General features: G+C 37.5%; 44 pseudogenes; all 44 read right to left on the bottom strand.

The window, feature by feature from the left end:
• Positions 1 to 89: 89 nt before the first annotated feature.
• LOC140571906 (5S ribosomal RNA) lies at positions 90 to 208 on the bottom strand (annotated as a pseudogene).
• Positions 209 to 393: 185 nt separating this feature from the next.
• On the bottom strand, positions 394 to 512 carry LOC140572632 (5S ribosomal RNA; annotated as a pseudogene).
• A 185-nt stretch (positions 513 to 697) lies between these two features.
• LOC140568253 (5S ribosomal RNA) lies at positions 698 to 816 on the bottom strand (annotated as a pseudogene).
• A 185-nt stretch (positions 817 to 1,001) lies between these two features.
• On the bottom strand, positions 1,002 to 1,120 carry LOC140566041 (5S ribosomal RNA; annotated as a pseudogene).
• A 184-nt stretch (positions 1,121 to 1,304) lies between these two features.
• LOC140565989 (5S ribosomal RNA) lies at positions 1,305 to 1,423 on the bottom strand (annotated as a pseudogene).
• Positions 1,424 to 2,516: 1,093 nt separating this feature from the next.
• On the bottom strand, positions 2,517 to 2,635 carry LOC140566025 (5S ribosomal RNA; annotated as a pseudogene).
• Positions 2,636 to 2,820: 185 nt separating this feature from the next.
• LOC140566808 (5S ribosomal RNA) lies at positions 2,821 to 2,939 on the bottom strand (annotated as a pseudogene).
• Positions 2,940 to 3,124: 185 nt separating this feature from the next.
• Positions 3,125 to 3,243, bottom strand: LOC140572344 (5S ribosomal RNA; annotated as a pseudogene).
• A 185-nt stretch (positions 3,244 to 3,428) lies between these two features.
• On the bottom strand, positions 3,429 to 3,547 carry LOC140569963 (5S ribosomal RNA; annotated as a pseudogene).
• Positions 3,548 to 3,732: 185 nt separating this feature from the next.
• LOC140573455 (5S ribosomal RNA) lies at positions 3,733 to 3,851 on the bottom strand (annotated as a pseudogene).
• Positions 3,852 to 4,338: 487 nt separating this feature from the next.
• LOC140567393 (5S ribosomal RNA) lies at positions 4,339 to 4,457 on the bottom strand (annotated as a pseudogene).
• Positions 4,458 to 5,247: 790 nt separating this feature from the next.
• LOC140566024 (5S ribosomal RNA) lies at positions 5,248 to 5,366 on the bottom strand (annotated as a pseudogene).
• A 185-nt stretch (positions 5,367 to 5,551) lies between these two features.
• Positions 5,552 to 5,670, bottom strand: LOC140566807 (5S ribosomal RNA; annotated as a pseudogene).
• Positions 5,671 to 5,855: 185 nt separating this feature from the next.
• On the bottom strand, positions 5,856 to 5,974 carry LOC140572343 (5S ribosomal RNA; annotated as a pseudogene).
• Positions 5,975 to 6,159: 185 nt separating this feature from the next.
• LOC140573454 (5S ribosomal RNA) lies at positions 6,160 to 6,278 on the bottom strand (annotated as a pseudogene).
• Positions 6,279 to 6,765: 487 nt separating this feature from the next.
• On the bottom strand, positions 6,766 to 6,884 carry LOC140568118 (5S ribosomal RNA; annotated as a pseudogene).
• A 185-nt stretch (positions 6,885 to 7,069) lies between these two features.
• Positions 7,070 to 7,188, bottom strand: LOC140570408 (5S ribosomal RNA; annotated as a pseudogene).
• A 185-nt stretch (positions 7,189 to 7,373) lies between these two features.
• On the bottom strand, positions 7,374 to 7,492 carry LOC140570451 (5S ribosomal RNA; annotated as a pseudogene).
• A 185-nt stretch (positions 7,493 to 7,677) lies between these two features.
• LOC140567569 (5S ribosomal RNA) lies at positions 7,678 to 7,796 on the bottom strand (annotated as a pseudogene).
• Positions 7,797 to 7,981: 185 nt separating this feature from the next.
• On the bottom strand, positions 7,982 to 8,100 carry LOC140572342 (5S ribosomal RNA; annotated as a pseudogene).
• Positions 8,101 to 8,285: 185 nt separating this feature from the next.
• LOC140569951 (5S ribosomal RNA) lies at positions 8,286 to 8,404 on the bottom strand (annotated as a pseudogene).
• Positions 8,405 to 8,589: 185 nt separating this feature from the next.
• LOC140573452 (5S ribosomal RNA) lies at positions 8,590 to 8,708 on the bottom strand (annotated as a pseudogene).
• Positions 8,709 to 9,195: 487 nt separating this feature from the next.
• Positions 9,196 to 9,314, bottom strand: LOC140566866 (5S ribosomal RNA; annotated as a pseudogene).
• A 185-nt stretch (positions 9,315 to 9,499) lies between these two features.
• On the bottom strand, positions 9,500 to 9,618 carry LOC140570079 (5S ribosomal RNA; annotated as a pseudogene).
• Positions 9,619 to 9,803: 185 nt separating this feature from the next.
• Positions 9,804 to 9,922, bottom strand: LOC140567998 (5S ribosomal RNA; annotated as a pseudogene).
• Positions 9,923 to 10,107: 185 nt separating this feature from the next.
• On the bottom strand, positions 10,108 to 10,226 carry LOC140567931 (5S ribosomal RNA; annotated as a pseudogene).
• Positions 10,227 to 10,411: 185 nt separating this feature from the next.
• On the bottom strand, positions 10,412 to 10,530 carry LOC140570396 (5S ribosomal RNA; annotated as a pseudogene).
• Positions 10,531 to 10,715: 185 nt separating this feature from the next.
• On the bottom strand, positions 10,716 to 10,834 carry LOC140568105 (5S ribosomal RNA; annotated as a pseudogene).
• A 185-nt stretch (positions 10,835 to 11,019) lies between these two features.
• On the bottom strand, positions 11,020 to 11,138 carry LOC140569939 (5S ribosomal RNA; annotated as a pseudogene).
• Positions 11,139 to 11,323: 185 nt separating this feature from the next.
• LOC140566614 (5S ribosomal RNA) lies at positions 11,324 to 11,442 on the bottom strand (annotated as a pseudogene).
• A 185-nt stretch (positions 11,443 to 11,627) lies between these two features.
• LOC140572252 (5S ribosomal RNA) lies at positions 11,628 to 11,746 on the bottom strand (annotated as a pseudogene).
• Positions 11,747 to 11,931: 185 nt separating this feature from the next.
• LOC140570484 (5S ribosomal RNA) lies at positions 11,932 to 12,050 on the bottom strand (annotated as a pseudogene).
• Positions 12,051 to 12,235: 185 nt separating this feature from the next.
• Positions 12,236 to 12,354, bottom strand: LOC140571081 (5S ribosomal RNA; annotated as a pseudogene).
• A 185-nt stretch (positions 12,355 to 12,539) lies between these two features.
• Positions 12,540 to 12,658, bottom strand: LOC140568402 (5S ribosomal RNA; annotated as a pseudogene).
• Positions 12,659 to 12,843: 185 nt separating this feature from the next.
• On the bottom strand, positions 12,844 to 12,962 carry LOC140569729 (5S ribosomal RNA; annotated as a pseudogene).
• A 478-nt stretch (positions 12,963 to 13,440) lies between these two features.
• On the bottom strand, positions 13,441 to 13,559 carry LOC140571486 (5S ribosomal RNA; annotated as a pseudogene).
• Positions 13,560 to 13,744: 185 nt separating this feature from the next.
• Positions 13,745 to 13,863, bottom strand: LOC140567342 (5S ribosomal RNA; annotated as a pseudogene).
• A 185-nt stretch (positions 13,864 to 14,048) lies between these two features.
• Positions 14,049 to 14,167, bottom strand: LOC140572369 (5S ribosomal RNA; annotated as a pseudogene).
• A 185-nt stretch (positions 14,168 to 14,352) lies between these two features.
• Positions 14,353 to 14,471, bottom strand: LOC140568104 (5S ribosomal RNA; annotated as a pseudogene).
• A 185-nt stretch (positions 14,472 to 14,656) lies between these two features.
• Positions 14,657 to 14,775, bottom strand: LOC140566532 (5S ribosomal RNA; annotated as a pseudogene).
• A 185-nt stretch (positions 14,776 to 14,960) lies between these two features.
• Positions 14,961 to 15,079, bottom strand: LOC140570483 (5S ribosomal RNA; annotated as a pseudogene).
• Positions 15,080 to 15,264: 185 nt separating this feature from the next.
• Positions 15,265 to 15,383, bottom strand: LOC140571080 (5S ribosomal RNA; annotated as a pseudogene).
• A 185-nt stretch (positions 15,384 to 15,568) lies between these two features.
• On the bottom strand, positions 15,569 to 15,687 carry LOC140568277 (5S ribosomal RNA; annotated as a pseudogene).
• A 185-nt stretch (positions 15,688 to 15,872) lies between these two features.
• On the bottom strand, positions 15,873 to 15,991 carry LOC140568571 (5S ribosomal RNA; annotated as a pseudogene).
• Positions 15,992 to 16,099: the final 108 nt, after the last annotated feature.

Here is a 16,099-nt window from a genome sequence, read left to right as displayed (position 1 = left end):
TACAACACAAAAGAGTTTCAAATACAAATTTGTGCAAATGATGTAAATAACATGGAAATTTAAGCTTTAATTGTTTGCAGGACTGGAAAAGCTTACAACACCTGGTATTCCCAGACAGTCTCCCATTCAAGTACTAACCAGGCCCAACCCTAGGTAGCTTCTGAGATCAGACGAGATCAGGCGTTCTAAGGGTGGATAGGCCGTAAGCAGAAGAACCTTGCAAACTAGAGGATTCAAATTTCATAGCTAAGACCATATTTGTTCAAAACCAAGAAAAAGCAATCCATTTCAACACATCAACATTTACAACACAAAAGAGTTTCAACTATAAATTTGTGTAAAAGATGTAAATAACATGGAAATGTAAGCTTTAATTGTTTGCAGGATTGGAAAAGCTTACAACACCTGGTATACCCAGACAGTCTCCCATTCAAGTACTAACCAGGCCCAACCCTAGGTAGCTTCTGAGATCAGACGAGATCAGGTATTCAAAGGGTGGAATGGCCATAAGCAGAAGAACCTTGCAAACTAGAGGATTCAAATTTCATAGCTAAGACCATATTTGTTCAAAACCAAGAAAAATCATTCCATTTCAACACATCAACATTTACAACACAAAAGAGTTTCAACTACAAATTTGTGCAAAAGATGTAAATAACATGGAAATGTAAGCTTTAATTGTTTGCAGGATTGGAAAAGCTTACAACACCTGGTATTCCCAGACAGTCTCCCATTCAAGTACTAACCAGGCCCAACTCTAGGTTGTTTCGGAGATCAGACGAGATCAGGCGTTCTAAGGGTGGAAAGGCCGTAAGCAGAAGAGCCTTGCAAACTAGAGGATTCAAATTTCATAGCTAAGACCATATTTGTTCAAAACCAAGAAAAAGCATTCCATTTCAACACATCAACATTTACAACACAAAAGAGTTTCAACTACAAATTTGTGCAAAAGATGTAAATAACATGGAAATGTAAGCTTTAATTGTTTGCAGGATTGGAAAAGCTTACAACACCTGGTATTCCCAGACAGTCTCCCATTCAAGTACTAACCAGGCCCAACCCTAGATAGCTTCTGAGATCAGACGAGATCAGGCGTTCTAAGGGTGGAATGGCCGTAAACTGAAGAAACTTGCAAACTAGAGGATTCAAATTTCATAGATAAGACCATATTTGTTCAAAATCAAGAAAAAGCATTCCATTTCAACACATCAACATTTACCACACAAAAGAGTTTCAAATACAAATTTCTGCAAATGATGAAAAAAAATGGAAATGTAAGCTTTAATTGTTTGCAGGATTGAAAAAGCTTACAACACCTGGTATTCCCAGACAGTCTCTCATTCAAGTACTAACCAGGCCCAACCCTAGGTAGCTTCTGAGATCAGACGAGATCAGGTATTCAAAGGATGGAATGGCCGTAAGCAGAAGAGCCTTGCAAACTAGAGGATTCAAATTTCATAGCTAAGACCATATTTTTTCAAAACCAAGAAAAAGCATTCCATTTCAACACATCAACATTTACAACACAAAAGAGTTTCAACTACAAATTTGTGCAAAAGATGTAAAAAAATGGAAATGTAAGCTTTAATTGTTTGCAGGATTGGAAAAGCTTACAACACCTGGTATTCCCAGACAGCCTCCCATTCAAGTACTAACCAGGGCCAACCCGAGGTAGCTTCTGAGATCAGACTAGATCAGGCGTTCTAAGCGCGGAATGACCGGAAGCAGAAGAACCTTGCATACTAGAGGATTCAAATTTCATAGATAAGACCATATTTGTTCAAAATCAAGAAAAAGCATTCCATTTCAACACATCAACATTTACCACACAAAAGAGTTTCAAATACAAATTTCTGCAAAAGATGAAAAAAAATGGAAATGTAAGCTTTAATTGTTTGCAGGATTGAAAAAGCTTACAACACCTGGTATTCCCAGACAGTCTCTCATTCAAGTACTAACCAGGCCCAACCCTAGGTAGCTTCTGAGATCAGATGAGACAGGCGTTCTATGGGTGGAATGGCCATAAGCAGAAGAACCTTGCAAACTAGAGGATTCAAATTTCATAGCTAAGACCATATTTGTTCAAAACCAAGAAAAAGCATTCCATTTCAACACATCAAAATTTACAACACAAAAGAGTTTCAACTACAAATTTGTGCAAAAGATGTAAATAACATGGAAATGTAAGCTTTAATTGTTTGCAGGATTGGAAAAGCTTACAACACCTGGTATTCCCAGACAGTCTCCCATTCAAGTAGTAACCAGGCCCAACTCTAGGTTGCTTCGGAGATCAGACGAGATCAGGCGTTCTAAGGGTGGAATGTCCTTAAGCAGAAAAACCTTGCAAAGTAGAGGATTCAAATTTCATAGCTAAGACCATATTTGTTCAAAACCAAGAAAAAGCATTCGATTTTAACACATCAACATTTACAACACAAAAGAGTTTCAAATACAAATTTGTGCAAAAGATGAAAAAAAATGGAAATGTAAGCTTTAATTGTTTGCAGGTTTGAAAAAGCTTACAACACCTGCTATTCCCAGACAGTCTCCCATTCAAGTACTAACCAGGCCCAACTCTAGGTAGCTTCTGAGATCAGACGAGATCAGGTATTCAAAGGGTGGAATGGCCGTAAGCAGAAGAACCTTGCAAACTAGAGGATTCAAATTTCATAGCTAAGACCATATTTGTTCAAAACCAAGAAAAATCATTCCATTTCAACACATCAACATTTACAACACAAAAGAGTTTCAAATACAAATTTGTGCAAAAGATGTAAATAACATGGAAATGTAAGCTTTAATTGTTTGCAGGATTGGAAAAGCTTACAATACCTGGTATTCCCAGACAGTCTCCCATTCAAGTACTAACCAGGCCCAACTCTAGGTTGCTTCTGAGATCAGACGAGATCAGGCGTTCTAAGGGTGGAATGGCCGTAAACAGAAGAACCTTGCAAACTAGAGGTTTCAAATTTCATAGCTAAGACCATATTTGTTCAAAACCAAGAAAAAGCATTCCATTTCAACACATCAACATTTACAACACAAAAGAGTTTCAACTACAAATTTGTGTAAAAGATGTAAATAACATGGAAATGTAAGCTTTAATTGTTTGTAGGATTGGAAAAGCTTACAACACCTGGTATACCCAGACAGTCTCCCATTCAAGTACTAACCAGGCCCAACCCTAGGTAGCTTTTGAGATCAGACGAGATCAGGTGTTCTGAGGGTGGAATGGCCGTAAGCAGAAGAACCTTGCAAACTAGAGGATTCAAATTTCATAGATAAGACCATATTTGTTCAAAATTAAGAAAAAGCATTCCATTTCAACACATCAACATTTACAACACAAAAGAGTTTCAACTACAAATTTGTGCAAAAGATGTAAATAACATGGAAACGTAAGCTTTAATTGTTTACAGGATTGGAAAAGCTTACAACACCTGGTATTCCCAGACAGTCTCCCATTCAAGTACTAACCAGGCCCAACCCTAGGTAGCTTCTGAGATCAGACGAGATCAGGCGTTCTAAGGGTGGAATGGCCGTAAGCTGAAGAAACTTGCAAACTAGAGGATTCAAATTTCATAGATAAGACCATATTTGTTCGAAATCAAGAAAAAGCATTCCATTTCAACACATCAACATTTACCACACAAAAGAGTTTCAACTACAAATTTGTGCAAAAGATGTAAATAACATGGAAATGTAAGCTTTAATTGTTTGCAGGACTGGAAAAGCTTACAACACCTGGTATTCCCAGAGAGTCTCCCATTCAAGTACTAACCAGGCCCAACCCTAGGTATCTTCTGAGATCAGACTAGATCAGGCGTTCTAAGGGTGGATTGGCCGTAAGCAGAAGAACCTTGCAAACTAGAGGATTCAAATTTCAGAGCTAAGACCATATTTGTTCAAAACCAAGAAAAAGCATTCCATTTCAACACATCAAAATTTACAACACAAAAGAGTTTCAACTACAAATTTCTGCAAAAGATGAAAAAAAATGGAAATGTAAGCTTTAATTGTTTGCAGGATTGAAAAAGCTTACAACACCTGGTATTCCCAGACAGTCTCTCATTCAAGTACTAACCAGGCCCAACCTTAGGTAGCTTCTGAGATCAGATGAGAAAGGCGTTCTATGGGTGGATTGGCCATAAGCAGAAGAACCTTGCAAACTAGAGGATTCAAATTTCATAGCTAAGACCATATTTGTTCAAAACCAAGAAAAAGCATTCCATTTCAACACATCAAAATTTACAACACAAAAGAGTTTCAACTACAAATTTGTGCAAAAGATGTAAATAACATGGAAATGTAAGCTTTAATTGTTTGCAGGATTGGAAAAGCTTACAACACCTGGTATTCCCAGACAGTCTCCCATTCAAGTACTAACCAGGCCCAACTCTAGGTTGCTTCTGAGATCAGACGAGATCAGGCGTTCTAAGGGTGGAATGACCGGAAGCAGAAGAACCTTGCATACTAGAGGATTCAAATTTCATAGATAAGACCATATTTGTTCAAAATCAAGAAAAAGCATTCCATTTCAACACATCAACATTTACCACACAAAAGAGTTTCAAATACAAATTTCTGCAAAAGATGAAAAAAAATGGAAATGTAAGCTTTAATTGTTTGCAGGATTGAAAAAGCTTACAACACCTGGTATTCCCAGACAGTCTCTCATTCAAGTACTAACCAGGCCCAACCCTAGGTAGCTTCTGAGATCAGATGAGACAGGCGTTCTATGGGTGGAATGGCCATAAGCAGAAGAACCTTGCAAACTAGAGGATTCAAATTTCATAGCTAAGACCATATTTGTTCAAAACCAAGAAAAAGCATTCCATTTCAACACATCAAAATTTACAACACAAAAGAGTTTCAACTACAAATTTGTGCAAAAGATGTAAATAACATGGAAATGTAAGCTTTAATTGTTTGCAGGATTGGAAAAGCTTACAACACCTGGTATTCCCAGACAGTCTCCCATTCAAGTAGTAACCAGGCCCAACTCTAGGTTGCTTCTGAGATCAGACGAGATCAGGCGTTCTAAGGGTGGAATGTCCTTAAGCAGAAAAACCTTGCAAAGTAGAGGATTCAAATTTCATAGCTAAGACCATATTTGTTCAAAACCAAGAAAAAGCATTCGATTTTAACACATCAACATTTACAACACAAAAGAGTTTCAAATACAAATTTGTGCAAAAGATGAAAAAAAATGGAAATGTAAGCTTTAATTGTTTGCAGGTTTGAAAAAGCTTACAACACCTGCTATTCCCAGACAGTCTCCCATTCAAGTACTAACCAGGCCCAACTCTAGGTAGCTTCTGAGATCAGACGAGATCAGGTATTCAAAGGGTGGAATGGCCGTAAGCAGAAGAACCTTGCAAACTAGAGGATTCAAATTTCATAGCTAAGACCATATTTGTTCAAAACCAAGAAAAATCATTCCATTTCAACACATCAACATTTACAACACAAAAGAGTTTCAAATACAAATTTGTGCAAAAGATGTAAATAACATGGAAATGTAAGCTTTAATTGTTTGCAGGATTGGAAAAGCTTACAATACCTGGTATTCCCAGACAGTCTCCCATTCAAGTACTAACCAGGCCCAACTCTAGGTTGCTTCTGAGATCAGACGAGATCAGGCGTTCTAAGGGTGGAATGGCCGTAAACAGAAGAACCTTGCAAACTAGAGGTTTCAAATTTCATAGCTAAGACCATATTTGTTCAAAACCAAGAAAAAGCATTCCATTTCAACACATCAACATTTACAACACAAAAGAGTTTCAACTACAAATTTGTGTAAAAGATGTAAATAACATGGAAATGTAAGCTTTAATTGTTTGTAGGATTGGAAAAGCTTACAACACCTGGTATACCCAGACAGTCTCCCATTCAAGTACTAACCAGGCCCAACCCTAGGTAGCTTTTGAGATCAGACGAGATCAGGTGTTCTGAGGGTGGAATGGCCGTAAGCAGAAGAACCTTGCAAACTAGAGGATTCAAATTTCATAGATAAGACCATATTTGTTCAAAATCAAGAAAAAGCATTCCATTTCAACACATCAACATTTACAACACAAAAGAGTTTCAACTACAAATTTGTGCAAAAGATGTAAATAACATGGAAATGTAAGCTTTAATTGTTTGCAGGACTGGAAAAGCTTACAACACCTGGTATTCCCAGAGAGTCTCCCATTCAAGTACTAACCAGGCCCAACCCTAGGTATCTTCTGAGATCAGACTAGATCAGGCGTTCTAAGGGTGGATTGGCCGTAAGCAGAAGAACCTTGCAAACTAGAGGATTCAAATTTCAGAGCTAAGACCATATTTGTTCAAAACCAAGAAAAAGCATTCCATTTCAACACATCAAAATTTACAACACAAAAGAGTTTCAACTACAAATTTCTGCAAAAGATGAAAAAAAATGGAAATGTAAGCTTTAATTGTTTGCAGGATTGAAAAAGCTTACAACACCTGGTATTCCCAGACAGTCTCTCATTCAAGTACTAACCAGGCCCAACCCTAGGTAGCTTCTGAGATCAGATGAGAAAGGCGTTCTATGGGTGGATTGGCCATAAGCAGAAGAACCTTGCAAACTAGAGGATTCAAATTTCATAGCTAAGACCATATTTGTTCAAAACCAAGAAAAAGCATTCCATTTCAACACATCAACATTTACAACACAAATGAGTTTCAACTACAAATTTGTGTAAAAGATGTAAATAACATGGAAATGTAAGCTTTAATTGTTTGCAGAATTGGAAAAGCTTACAACACCTGGTATAACCAGACAGTCTCCAATTCAAGTACTAACCAGGCCCAACCCTAGGTAGCTTCTGAGATCAGACGAGATCAGGCTTTCTAAGGGTGGAATGGCCGTAAGCAGAAGAACCTTGCAAACTAGAGGATTCAAATTTCATAGATAAGACCATATTTGTTCAAAATCAAGAAAAAGCATTCCATTTCAACACATCAACATTTACAACACAAAAGAGTTTCAACTACAAATTTGTGCAAAAGATGTAAATAACATGGAAACGTAAGCTTTAATTGTTTGCAGGATTGAAAAAGCTTACAACACCTGGTATTCCCAGACAGTCTCCCATTCAAGTACTAACCAGGCCCAACCCTGGGTAGCTTCTGGGATCAGACGAGATCAGGCGTTCTAAGGGTGGAATGGCCGTAAGCAGAAGAACCTTGCAAACTAGAGGATTCAAATTTCATAGCTAAGACCATATTTGTTCAAAACCAAGAAAAAGCATTCCATTTCAACACATCAAAATTTACAACACAAAAGAGTTTCAAATACAAATTTGTGCAAAAGATGAAAAAAAAATGGAAACGTAAGTTTTCATTGTTTGCTGGATTGAAAAAGCTTACAACACCTGGTATTCCCAGACAGTCTCCCATTCAAGTACTAACCAGGCCCAACCCTGGGTAGCTTCTGAGATCAGACGAGATCAGGCGTTCTAAGGGTGGAATGGCCGTAAGCAGAAGAATCTTGCAAACTAGAGGATTCAAATTTCATAGCTAAGACCATATTTGTTCAAAACCAAGAAAAAGCATTCCATTTCAACACATCAAAATTTACAACACAAAAGAGTTTCAACTACAAATTTGTGCAAAAGATGTAAATAACATGGAAATGTAAGCTTTAATTGTTTGCAGGACTGGAAAAGCTTACAACACCTGGTATTCCCAGACAGTCTCCCATTCAAGTACTAACCAGGTTCAACTCTAGGTTGCTTCTGAGATCAGACGAGATCAGGCGTTCTAAGGGTGGAATGGCCGTAAGCAGAAGAACCTTGCAAACTAGAGGTTTCAAATTTCATAGCTAAGACCATATTTGTTCAAAACCAAGAAAAAGCATTCCATTTCAACACATCAACATTTACAACACAAAAGAGTTTCAACTACAAATTTGTGTAAAAGATGTAAATAACATGGAAATGTAAGCTTTAATTGTTTGTAGGATTGGAAAAGCTTACAACACCTGGTATACCCAGACAGTCTCCCATTCAAGTACTAACCAGGCCCAACCCTAGGTAGCTTTTGAGATCAGACGAGATCAGGTGTTCTGAGGGTGGAATGGCCGTAAGCAGAAGAACCTTGCAAACTAGAGGATTCAAATTTCATAGATAAGACCATATTTGTTCAAAATCAAGAAAAAGCATTCCATTTCAACACATCAACATTTACAACACAAAAGAGTTTCAACTACAAATTTGTGCAAAAGATGTAAATAACATGGAAACGTAAGCTTTAATTGTTTACAGGATTGGAAAAGCTTACAACACCTGGTATTCCCAGACAGTCTCCCATTCAAGTACTAACCAGGCCCAACCCTAGGTAGCTTCTGAGATCAGACGAGATCAGGCGTTCTAAGGGTGGAATGGCCGTAAGCTGAAGAAACTTGCAAACTAGAGGATTCAAATTTCATAGATAAGACCATATTTGTTCGAAATCAAGAAAAAGCATTCCATTTCAACACATCAACATTTACCACACAAAAGAGTTTCAACTACAAATTTGTGCAAAAGATGTAAATAACATGGAAATGTAAGCTTTAATTGTTTGCAGGACTGGAAAAGCTTACAACACCTGGTATTCCCAGAGAGTCTCCCATTCAAGTACTAACCAGGCCCAACCCTAGGTATCTTCTGAGATCAGACTAGATCAGGCGTTCTAAGGGTGGATTGGCCGTAAGCAGAAGAACCTTGCAAACTAGAGGATTCAAATTTCAGAGCTAAGACCATATTTGTTCAAAACCAAGAAAAAGCATTCCATTTCAAAACATCAAAATTTACAACACAAAAGAGTTTCAACTACAAATTTCTGCAAAAGATGAAAAAAAATGGAAATGTAAGCTTTAATTGTTTGCAGGATTGAAAAAGCTTACAACACCTGGTATTCCCAGACAGTCTCTCATTCAAGTACTAACCAGGCCCAACCCTAGGTAGCTTCTGAGATCAGATGAGAAAGGCGTTCTATGGGTGGATTGGCCATAAGCAGAAGAACCTTGCAAACTAGAGGATTCAAATTTCATAGCTAAGACCATATTTGTTCAAAACCAAGAAAAAGCATTCCATTTCAACACATCAAAATTTACAACACAAAAGAGTTTCAACTACAAATTTGTGCAAAAGATGTAAATAACAAGGAAATGTAAGCTTTAATTGTTTGCAGGATTGGAAAAGCTTACAACACCTGGTATTCCCAGACAGTCTCCCATTCAAGTACTAACCAGGCCCAACTCTAGGTTGCTTCTGAGATCAGACGAGATCAGGCGTTCTAAGGGTGGAATGTCCGTAAGCAGAAAAACCTTGCAAAGTAGAGGATTCAAATTTCATAGCTAAGACCATATTTGTTCAAAACCAAGAAAAAGCATTCGATTTTAACACATCAACATTTACAACACAAAAGAGTTTCAAATACAAATTTGTGCAAAAGATTAAAAAAAAATGGAAATGTAAGCTTTCATTGTTTGCAGGATTGAAAAAGCTTACAACACCTGGTATTCCCAGACAGTCTCCCATTCAAGTACTAACCAGGCCCAACCCTAGGTAGCTTCTGAGATCAGACGAGATCAGGCGTTCAAAGGGTGGAATGGCCATAAGCAGAAGAACCTTGCAAACTAGAGGATTCAAATTTCATAGCTAAGACCATATTTGTTCAAAACCAAGAAAAAGCATTCCATTTCAACACATCAAAATTTACAACACAAAAGAGTTTCAAATACAAATTTGTGCAAAAGATGAAAAAAAAATGGAAACGTAAGTTTTCATTGTTTGCTGGATTGAAAAAGCTTACAACACCTGGTATTCCCAGACAGTCTCCCATTCAAGTACTAATCAGGCCCAACCCTGGGTAGCTTCTGAGATCAGACGAGATCAGGCGTTCTAAGGGTGGAATGGCCGTAAGCAGAAGAATCTTGCAAACTAGAGGATTCAAATTTCATAGCTAAGACCATATTTGTTCAAAACCAAGAAAAAGCATTCCATTTCAACACATCAAAATTTACAACACAAAAGAGTTTCAAATACAAATTTGTGCAAAAGATGTAAATAACATGGAAATGTAAGCTTTAATTGTTTGCAGGATTGGAAAAGCTTACAACACCTGGTATTCCCATTCAGTCTCCCTTTCAAGTACTAACCAGGCCCAACCATAGATAGCTTCTGAGATCAGACAAGATCAGGCGTTCTAAGGGTGGAATGGCCGTTAGCAGAAGAACCTTGCAAACTAGAGGATTCAAATTTCATAGCTAAGACCATATTTGTTCAAAACCAAGAAAAAGCATTCCATTTCAACACATCAAAATTTACAACACAAAAGAGTTTCAAATACAAATTTGTGCAAAAGATGAAAAAAAAATGGAAATGTAAGCTTTCATTGTTTGCAGGATTGAAAAAGCTTACAACACCTGGTATTCCCAGACAGTCTCCCATTCAAGTACTAACCAGGCCCAACCCTGGATAGCTTCTGAGATCAGACGAGAACAGGCGTTCTAAGGGCGGAATGGCCGTAAGCAGAAGAACCTTGCAAACTAGAGGATTCAAATTTCATAGCTAAGACCATATTTGTTCAAAACCAAGAAAAAGCATTCCATTTCAACACATCAAAATTTACAACACAAAAGAGTTTCAAATACAAATTTGTGCAAAAGATGTAAATAACATGGAAATGTAAGCTTTAATTGTTTGCAGGATTGGAAAACCTTACAACACCTGGTATTCCCATTCAGTCTCCCATTCAAGTACTAACCAGGCCCAACCATAGATAGCTTCTGAGATCAGACAAGATCAGGCGTTCTAAGGGTGGAATGGCCGTTAGCAGAAGAACCTTGCAAACTAGAGGATTCAAATTTCATAGCTAAGACCATATTTGTTCAAAACCAAGAAAAAGCATTCCATTTCAACACATCAAAATTTACAACACAAAAGAGTTTCAAATACAAATTTGTGCAAAAGATAAAAAAAAAATGGAAATGTAAGCTTTCATTGTTTGCAGGACTGAAAAAGCTTACAACACCTGGTATTCCCAGACAGTCTCCCATTCAAGTACTAACCAGGCCCAACCCTAGGTAGCTTCTGAGATCAGACGAGATCAGGCGTTCTAAGGGTGGAATGGCCGTAAGCAGAAGAACCTTGCAAACTAGAGGATTCAAATTTCATAGCTAAGACCATATTTGTTCAAAACCAAGAAAAAGCATTCCATTTCAACACATCAAAATTTACAACACAAAAGAGTTTCAACTACAAATTTGTGTAAAAGATGTAAATAACATGGAAATGTAAGCTTTAATTGTTTGCAGGATTGGAAAAGCTTACAACACCTGGTATTCCCAGACAGTCTCCCATTCAAGTACTAACCAGGCCCAACCTTAGGTAGCTTCTGAGATCAGACGAGATCAGGCGTTCTAAGGGTGGAATGTCCGCAAGCAGATGAACATTGCAAACTAGAGGATTCAAATTTCATAGATAAGACCATATTTGTTCAAAACCAAGAAAAATCATTCCATTTCAACACATCAACATTTACAACACAAAAGAGTTTCAAATACAAATTTGTGCAAAAGATGTAAATAACATGGAAATGTAAGCTTTAATTGTTTGCAGGATTGGAAAAGCTTACAACACCTGGTATTCCCAGACAGTCTCCCATTCAAGTACTAACCAGGCCCAACTCTAGGTTGCTTCTGAGATCAGACGAGATCAGGCGTTCTAAGGGTGGAATGGCCGTAAGCAGAAGAACCTTGCAAACTAGAGGTTTCAAATTTCATAGCTAAGACCATATTTGTTCAAAACCAAGAAAAAGCATTCCATTTCAACACATCAACATTTACCACACAAAAGAGTTTCAACTACAAATTTGTGCAAAAGATGTAAATAACATGTAAATGTAAGCTTTAATTGTTTGCAGGACTGGAAAAGCTTACAACACCTGGTATTCCCAGAGAGTCTCCCATTCAAGTACTAACCAGGCCCAACCCTAGGTATCTTCTGAGATCAGACGAGATCAGGCGTTCTAAGGGTGGATTGGCCGTAAGCAGAAGAACCTTGCAAACTAGAGGATTCAAATTTCAGAGCTAAGACCATATTTGTTCAAAACCAAACAAAAGCATTCCATTTCAACACATCAACATTTACAACACAAAAGAGTTTCAACTACAAATTTGTGTAAAAGATGTAAATAACATGGAAATGTAAGCTTTAATTGTTTGCAGGACTGGAAAAGCTTACAACACCTGGTATTCCCAGACAGTCTCCCATTCAAGTACTAACCAGGCCCAACCCTAAGTAGCTTCTGAGATCACACGAGATCAGGCGTTCTAAGGGTGGAATGGCCATAAGCAGATGAACGTTGCAAACTAGAGGATTCAAATTTCATAGCTAAGACCATATTTGTTCAAAACCAAGAAAAAGCATTCCATTTCAACACATCAACATTTACAACACAAAAGAGTTTCAACTACAAATTTGTGCAAAAGATGTAAATAACATGGAAATGTAAGCTTTAATTGTTTGCAGGATTGGAAAAGCTTACAACACCTGTTATTCCCCTTCAGTCTCCCATTCAAGTACTAACCAGGCCCAACCATAGATAGCTTCTGAGATCAGACAAGATCAGGCGTTCTAAGGGTGGAATGGCCATTAGCAGAAGAACCTTGCAAACTAGAGGATTCAAATTTCATAGCTAAGACCATATTTTTTCAAAACTAAGAAAAAGTATTCCATTTCAACACATCAAAATTTACAACACAAAAGAGTTTCAACTACAAATTTGTGTAAAAGATGTAAATAACATGGAAATGTAAGCTTTAATTGTTTGCAGGATTGGAAAAGCTTACAACACCTGGTATTCCCAGACAGTCTCCCATTCAAGTACTAACCAGGCCCAACCCTAGATAGCTTCTGAGATCAGACGAGATCAGGCGTTCTAAGGGTGGAATGGCCGTAAGCAGATGAACATTGCAAACTAGAGGATTCAAATTTCATAGCTAAGACCATATTTGTTCAAAACCAAGAAAAAGCATTCCATTTCAACACATCAACATTTACAGCACAAAAGAGTTTCAAATACAAATTTGTGCAAAAGATGTAAATAACATGGAAATGTAAGCATTAATTGTTTGCAGGATTGGAAAAGCTTACAACACCTGGTATTCCCATTCAAGTACTAACCAGGCCCAACCATAGATAGCTTCTGAGATCAGACAAGATCAGGCGTTCTAAGGGTGGAATGGCCGTTAGCAGAAGAACCTTGCAAACTAGAGGATTCAAATTTCATAGCTAAGACCATATTTGTTCAAAACCAAGAAAAAGCATTCCATTTCAACACATCAACATTTACAACACAAAAGAGTTTCAAATACAAATTTGTGCAAAAGATGAAAAAAAAAATGGAAATGTAAGCTTTCATTGTTTGCAGGATTGAAAAAGCTTACAACACCTAGTATTCCCAGACAGTCTCCCATTCAAGTACTAACCAGGCCCAACCCTGGGTAGCTTCTGAGATCAGACGAGATCAGGCATTCTAAGGGTGGAATGGCCATAAGCAGAAGAACCTTGCAAACTAGAGGATTCAAATTTCATAGCTAAGACCATATTTGTTCAAAACTAAGAAAAAGCATTCCATTTCAACACATCAAAATTTACAACACAAAAGAGTTTCAAATACAAATTTGTGCAAAAGATGTAAATAACATGGAAATGTAAGCTTTAATTGTTTGCAGGATTGGAAAAGCTTACAACACCTGGTATTCCCATTCAGTCTCCCATTCAAGTACTAACCAGGCCCAACCATAGATAGCTTCTGAGATCAGACAAGATCAGGCGTTCTAAGGGTGGAATGGCCGTTAGCAGAAGAACCTTGCAAACTAGAGGATTCAAATTTCATAGCTAAGACCATATTTGTTCAAAACCAAGAAAAAGCATTCCATTTCAACACATCAAAATTTACAACACAAAAGAGTTTCAAATACAAATTTGTGCAAAAGATGAAAAAAAAATGGAAATGTAAGCTTTCATTGTTTGCAGGATTGAAAAAGCTTACAACACCTGGTATTCCCAGACAGTCTCCCATTCAAGTACTAACCAGGCCCAACCCTGGGTAGCTTTTGAGATCAGACGAGAACAGGCGTTCTAAGGGCGGAATGGCCGTAAGCAGAAGAACCTTGCAAACTAGAGGATTCAAATTTCATAGCTAAGACCATATTTGTTCAAAACCAAGAAAAAGCATTCCATTTCAACACATCAAAATTTACAACACAAAAGAGTTTCAAATACAAATTTGTGCAAAAGATGTAAATAACATGGAAATGTAAGCTTTAATTGTTTGCAGGATTGGAAAACCTTACAACACCTGGTATTCCCATTCAGTCTCCCATTCAAGTACTAACCAGGCCCAACCATAGATAGCTTCTGAGATCAGACAAGATCAGGCGTTCTAAGGGTGGAATGGCCGTTAGCAGAAGAACCTTGCAAACTAGAGGATTCAAATTTCATAGCTAAGACCATATTTGTTCAAAACCAAGAAAAAGCATTCCATTTCAACACATCAAAATTTACAACACAAAAGAGTTTCAAATACAAATTTGTGCAAAAGATGAAAAAAAAATGGAAATGTAAGCTTTCATTGTTTGCAGGATTGAAAAAGCTTACAACACCTGGTATTCCCAGACAGTCTCCCATTCAAGTACTAACCAGGCCCAACCCTAGGTAGCTTCTGAGATCAGACGAGATCAGGCGTTCTAAGGGTGGAATAGCCGTAAGCAGAAGAACCTTGCAAACTAGAGGATTCAAATTTCATAGATAAGACCATATTTGTTCGAAATCAAGAAAAAGCATTCCATTTCAACACATCAACATTTACCACACAAAAGAGTTTCAACTACAAATTTGTGCAAAAGATGAAAAAAAAATGGAAATGTAAGCTTTCATTGTTTGCAGGACTGGAAAAGCTTACAACACCTGGTATTCCCAGAGAGTCTCCCATTCAAGTACTAACCAGGCCCAACCCTAGGTATCTTCTGAGATCAGACGAGATCAGGCGTTCTAAGGGTGGATTGGCCGTAAGCAAAAGAACCTTGCAAACTAGAGGATTCAAATTTCAGAGCTAAGACCATATTTGTTCAAAACCAAACAAAAGCATTCCATTTCAACACATCAACATTTACAACACAAAAGAGTTTCAACTACAAATTTGTGTAAAAGATGTAAATAACGTGGAAATGTAAGCTTTAATTGTTTGCAGGACTGGAAAAGCTTACAACACCTGGTATTCCCAGACAGTCTCCCATTCAAGTACTAACCAGGCCCAACCCTAAGTAGCTTCTGAGATCACACGAGATCAGGCGTTCTAAGGGTGGAATGGCCATAAGCAGATGAACGTTGCAAACTAGAGGATTCAAATTTCATAGCTAAGACCATATTTGTTCAAAACCAAGAAAAAGCATTCCATTTCAACACATCAACATTTACAACACAAAAGAGTTTCAACTACAAATTTGTGCAAAAGATGTAAATAACATGGAAATGTAAGCTTTAATTGTTTGCAGGATTGGAAAAGCTTACAACACCTGTTATTCCCCTTCAGTCTCCCATTCAAGTACTAACCAGGCCCAACCATAGATAGCTTCTGAGATCAGACAAGATCAGGCGTTCTAAGGGTGGAATGGCCGTTAGCAGAAGAACCTTGCAAACTAGAGGATTCAAATTTCATAGCTAAGACCATATTTTTTCAAAACTAAGAAAAAGTATTCCATTTCAACACATCAAAATTTACAACACAAAAGAGTTTCAACTACAAATTTGTGTAAAAGATGTAAATAACATGGAAATGTAAGCTTTAATTGTTTGCAGGGTTGGAAAAGCTTACAACACCTGGTATTCCCAGACAGTCTCCCATTCAAGTACTAACCAGGCCCAACCCTAGATAGCTTCTGAGATCAGACGAGATCAGGCATTCTAAGGGTGGAATGGCCGTAAGCAGATGAACATTGCAAACTAGAGGATTCAAATTTCATAGCTAAGACCATATTTGTTCAAAACCAAGAAAAAGCATTCCATTTCAACACATCAACATTTACAGCACAAAA

Source organism: Salminus brasiliensis, chromosome 11 (assembly GCF_030463535.1).
Source record: "Salminus brasiliensis chromosome 11, fSalBra1.hap2, whole genome shotgun sequence".
Classification (NCBI taxonomy): domain Eukaryota; kingdom Metazoa; phylum Chordata; class Actinopteri; order Characiformes; family Bryconidae; genus Salminus; species Salminus brasiliensis.
The sequence above is the reverse complement of the archived record's forward strand: the minus strand, read 5'-3'. Positions and strand labels throughout refer to the sequence as shown.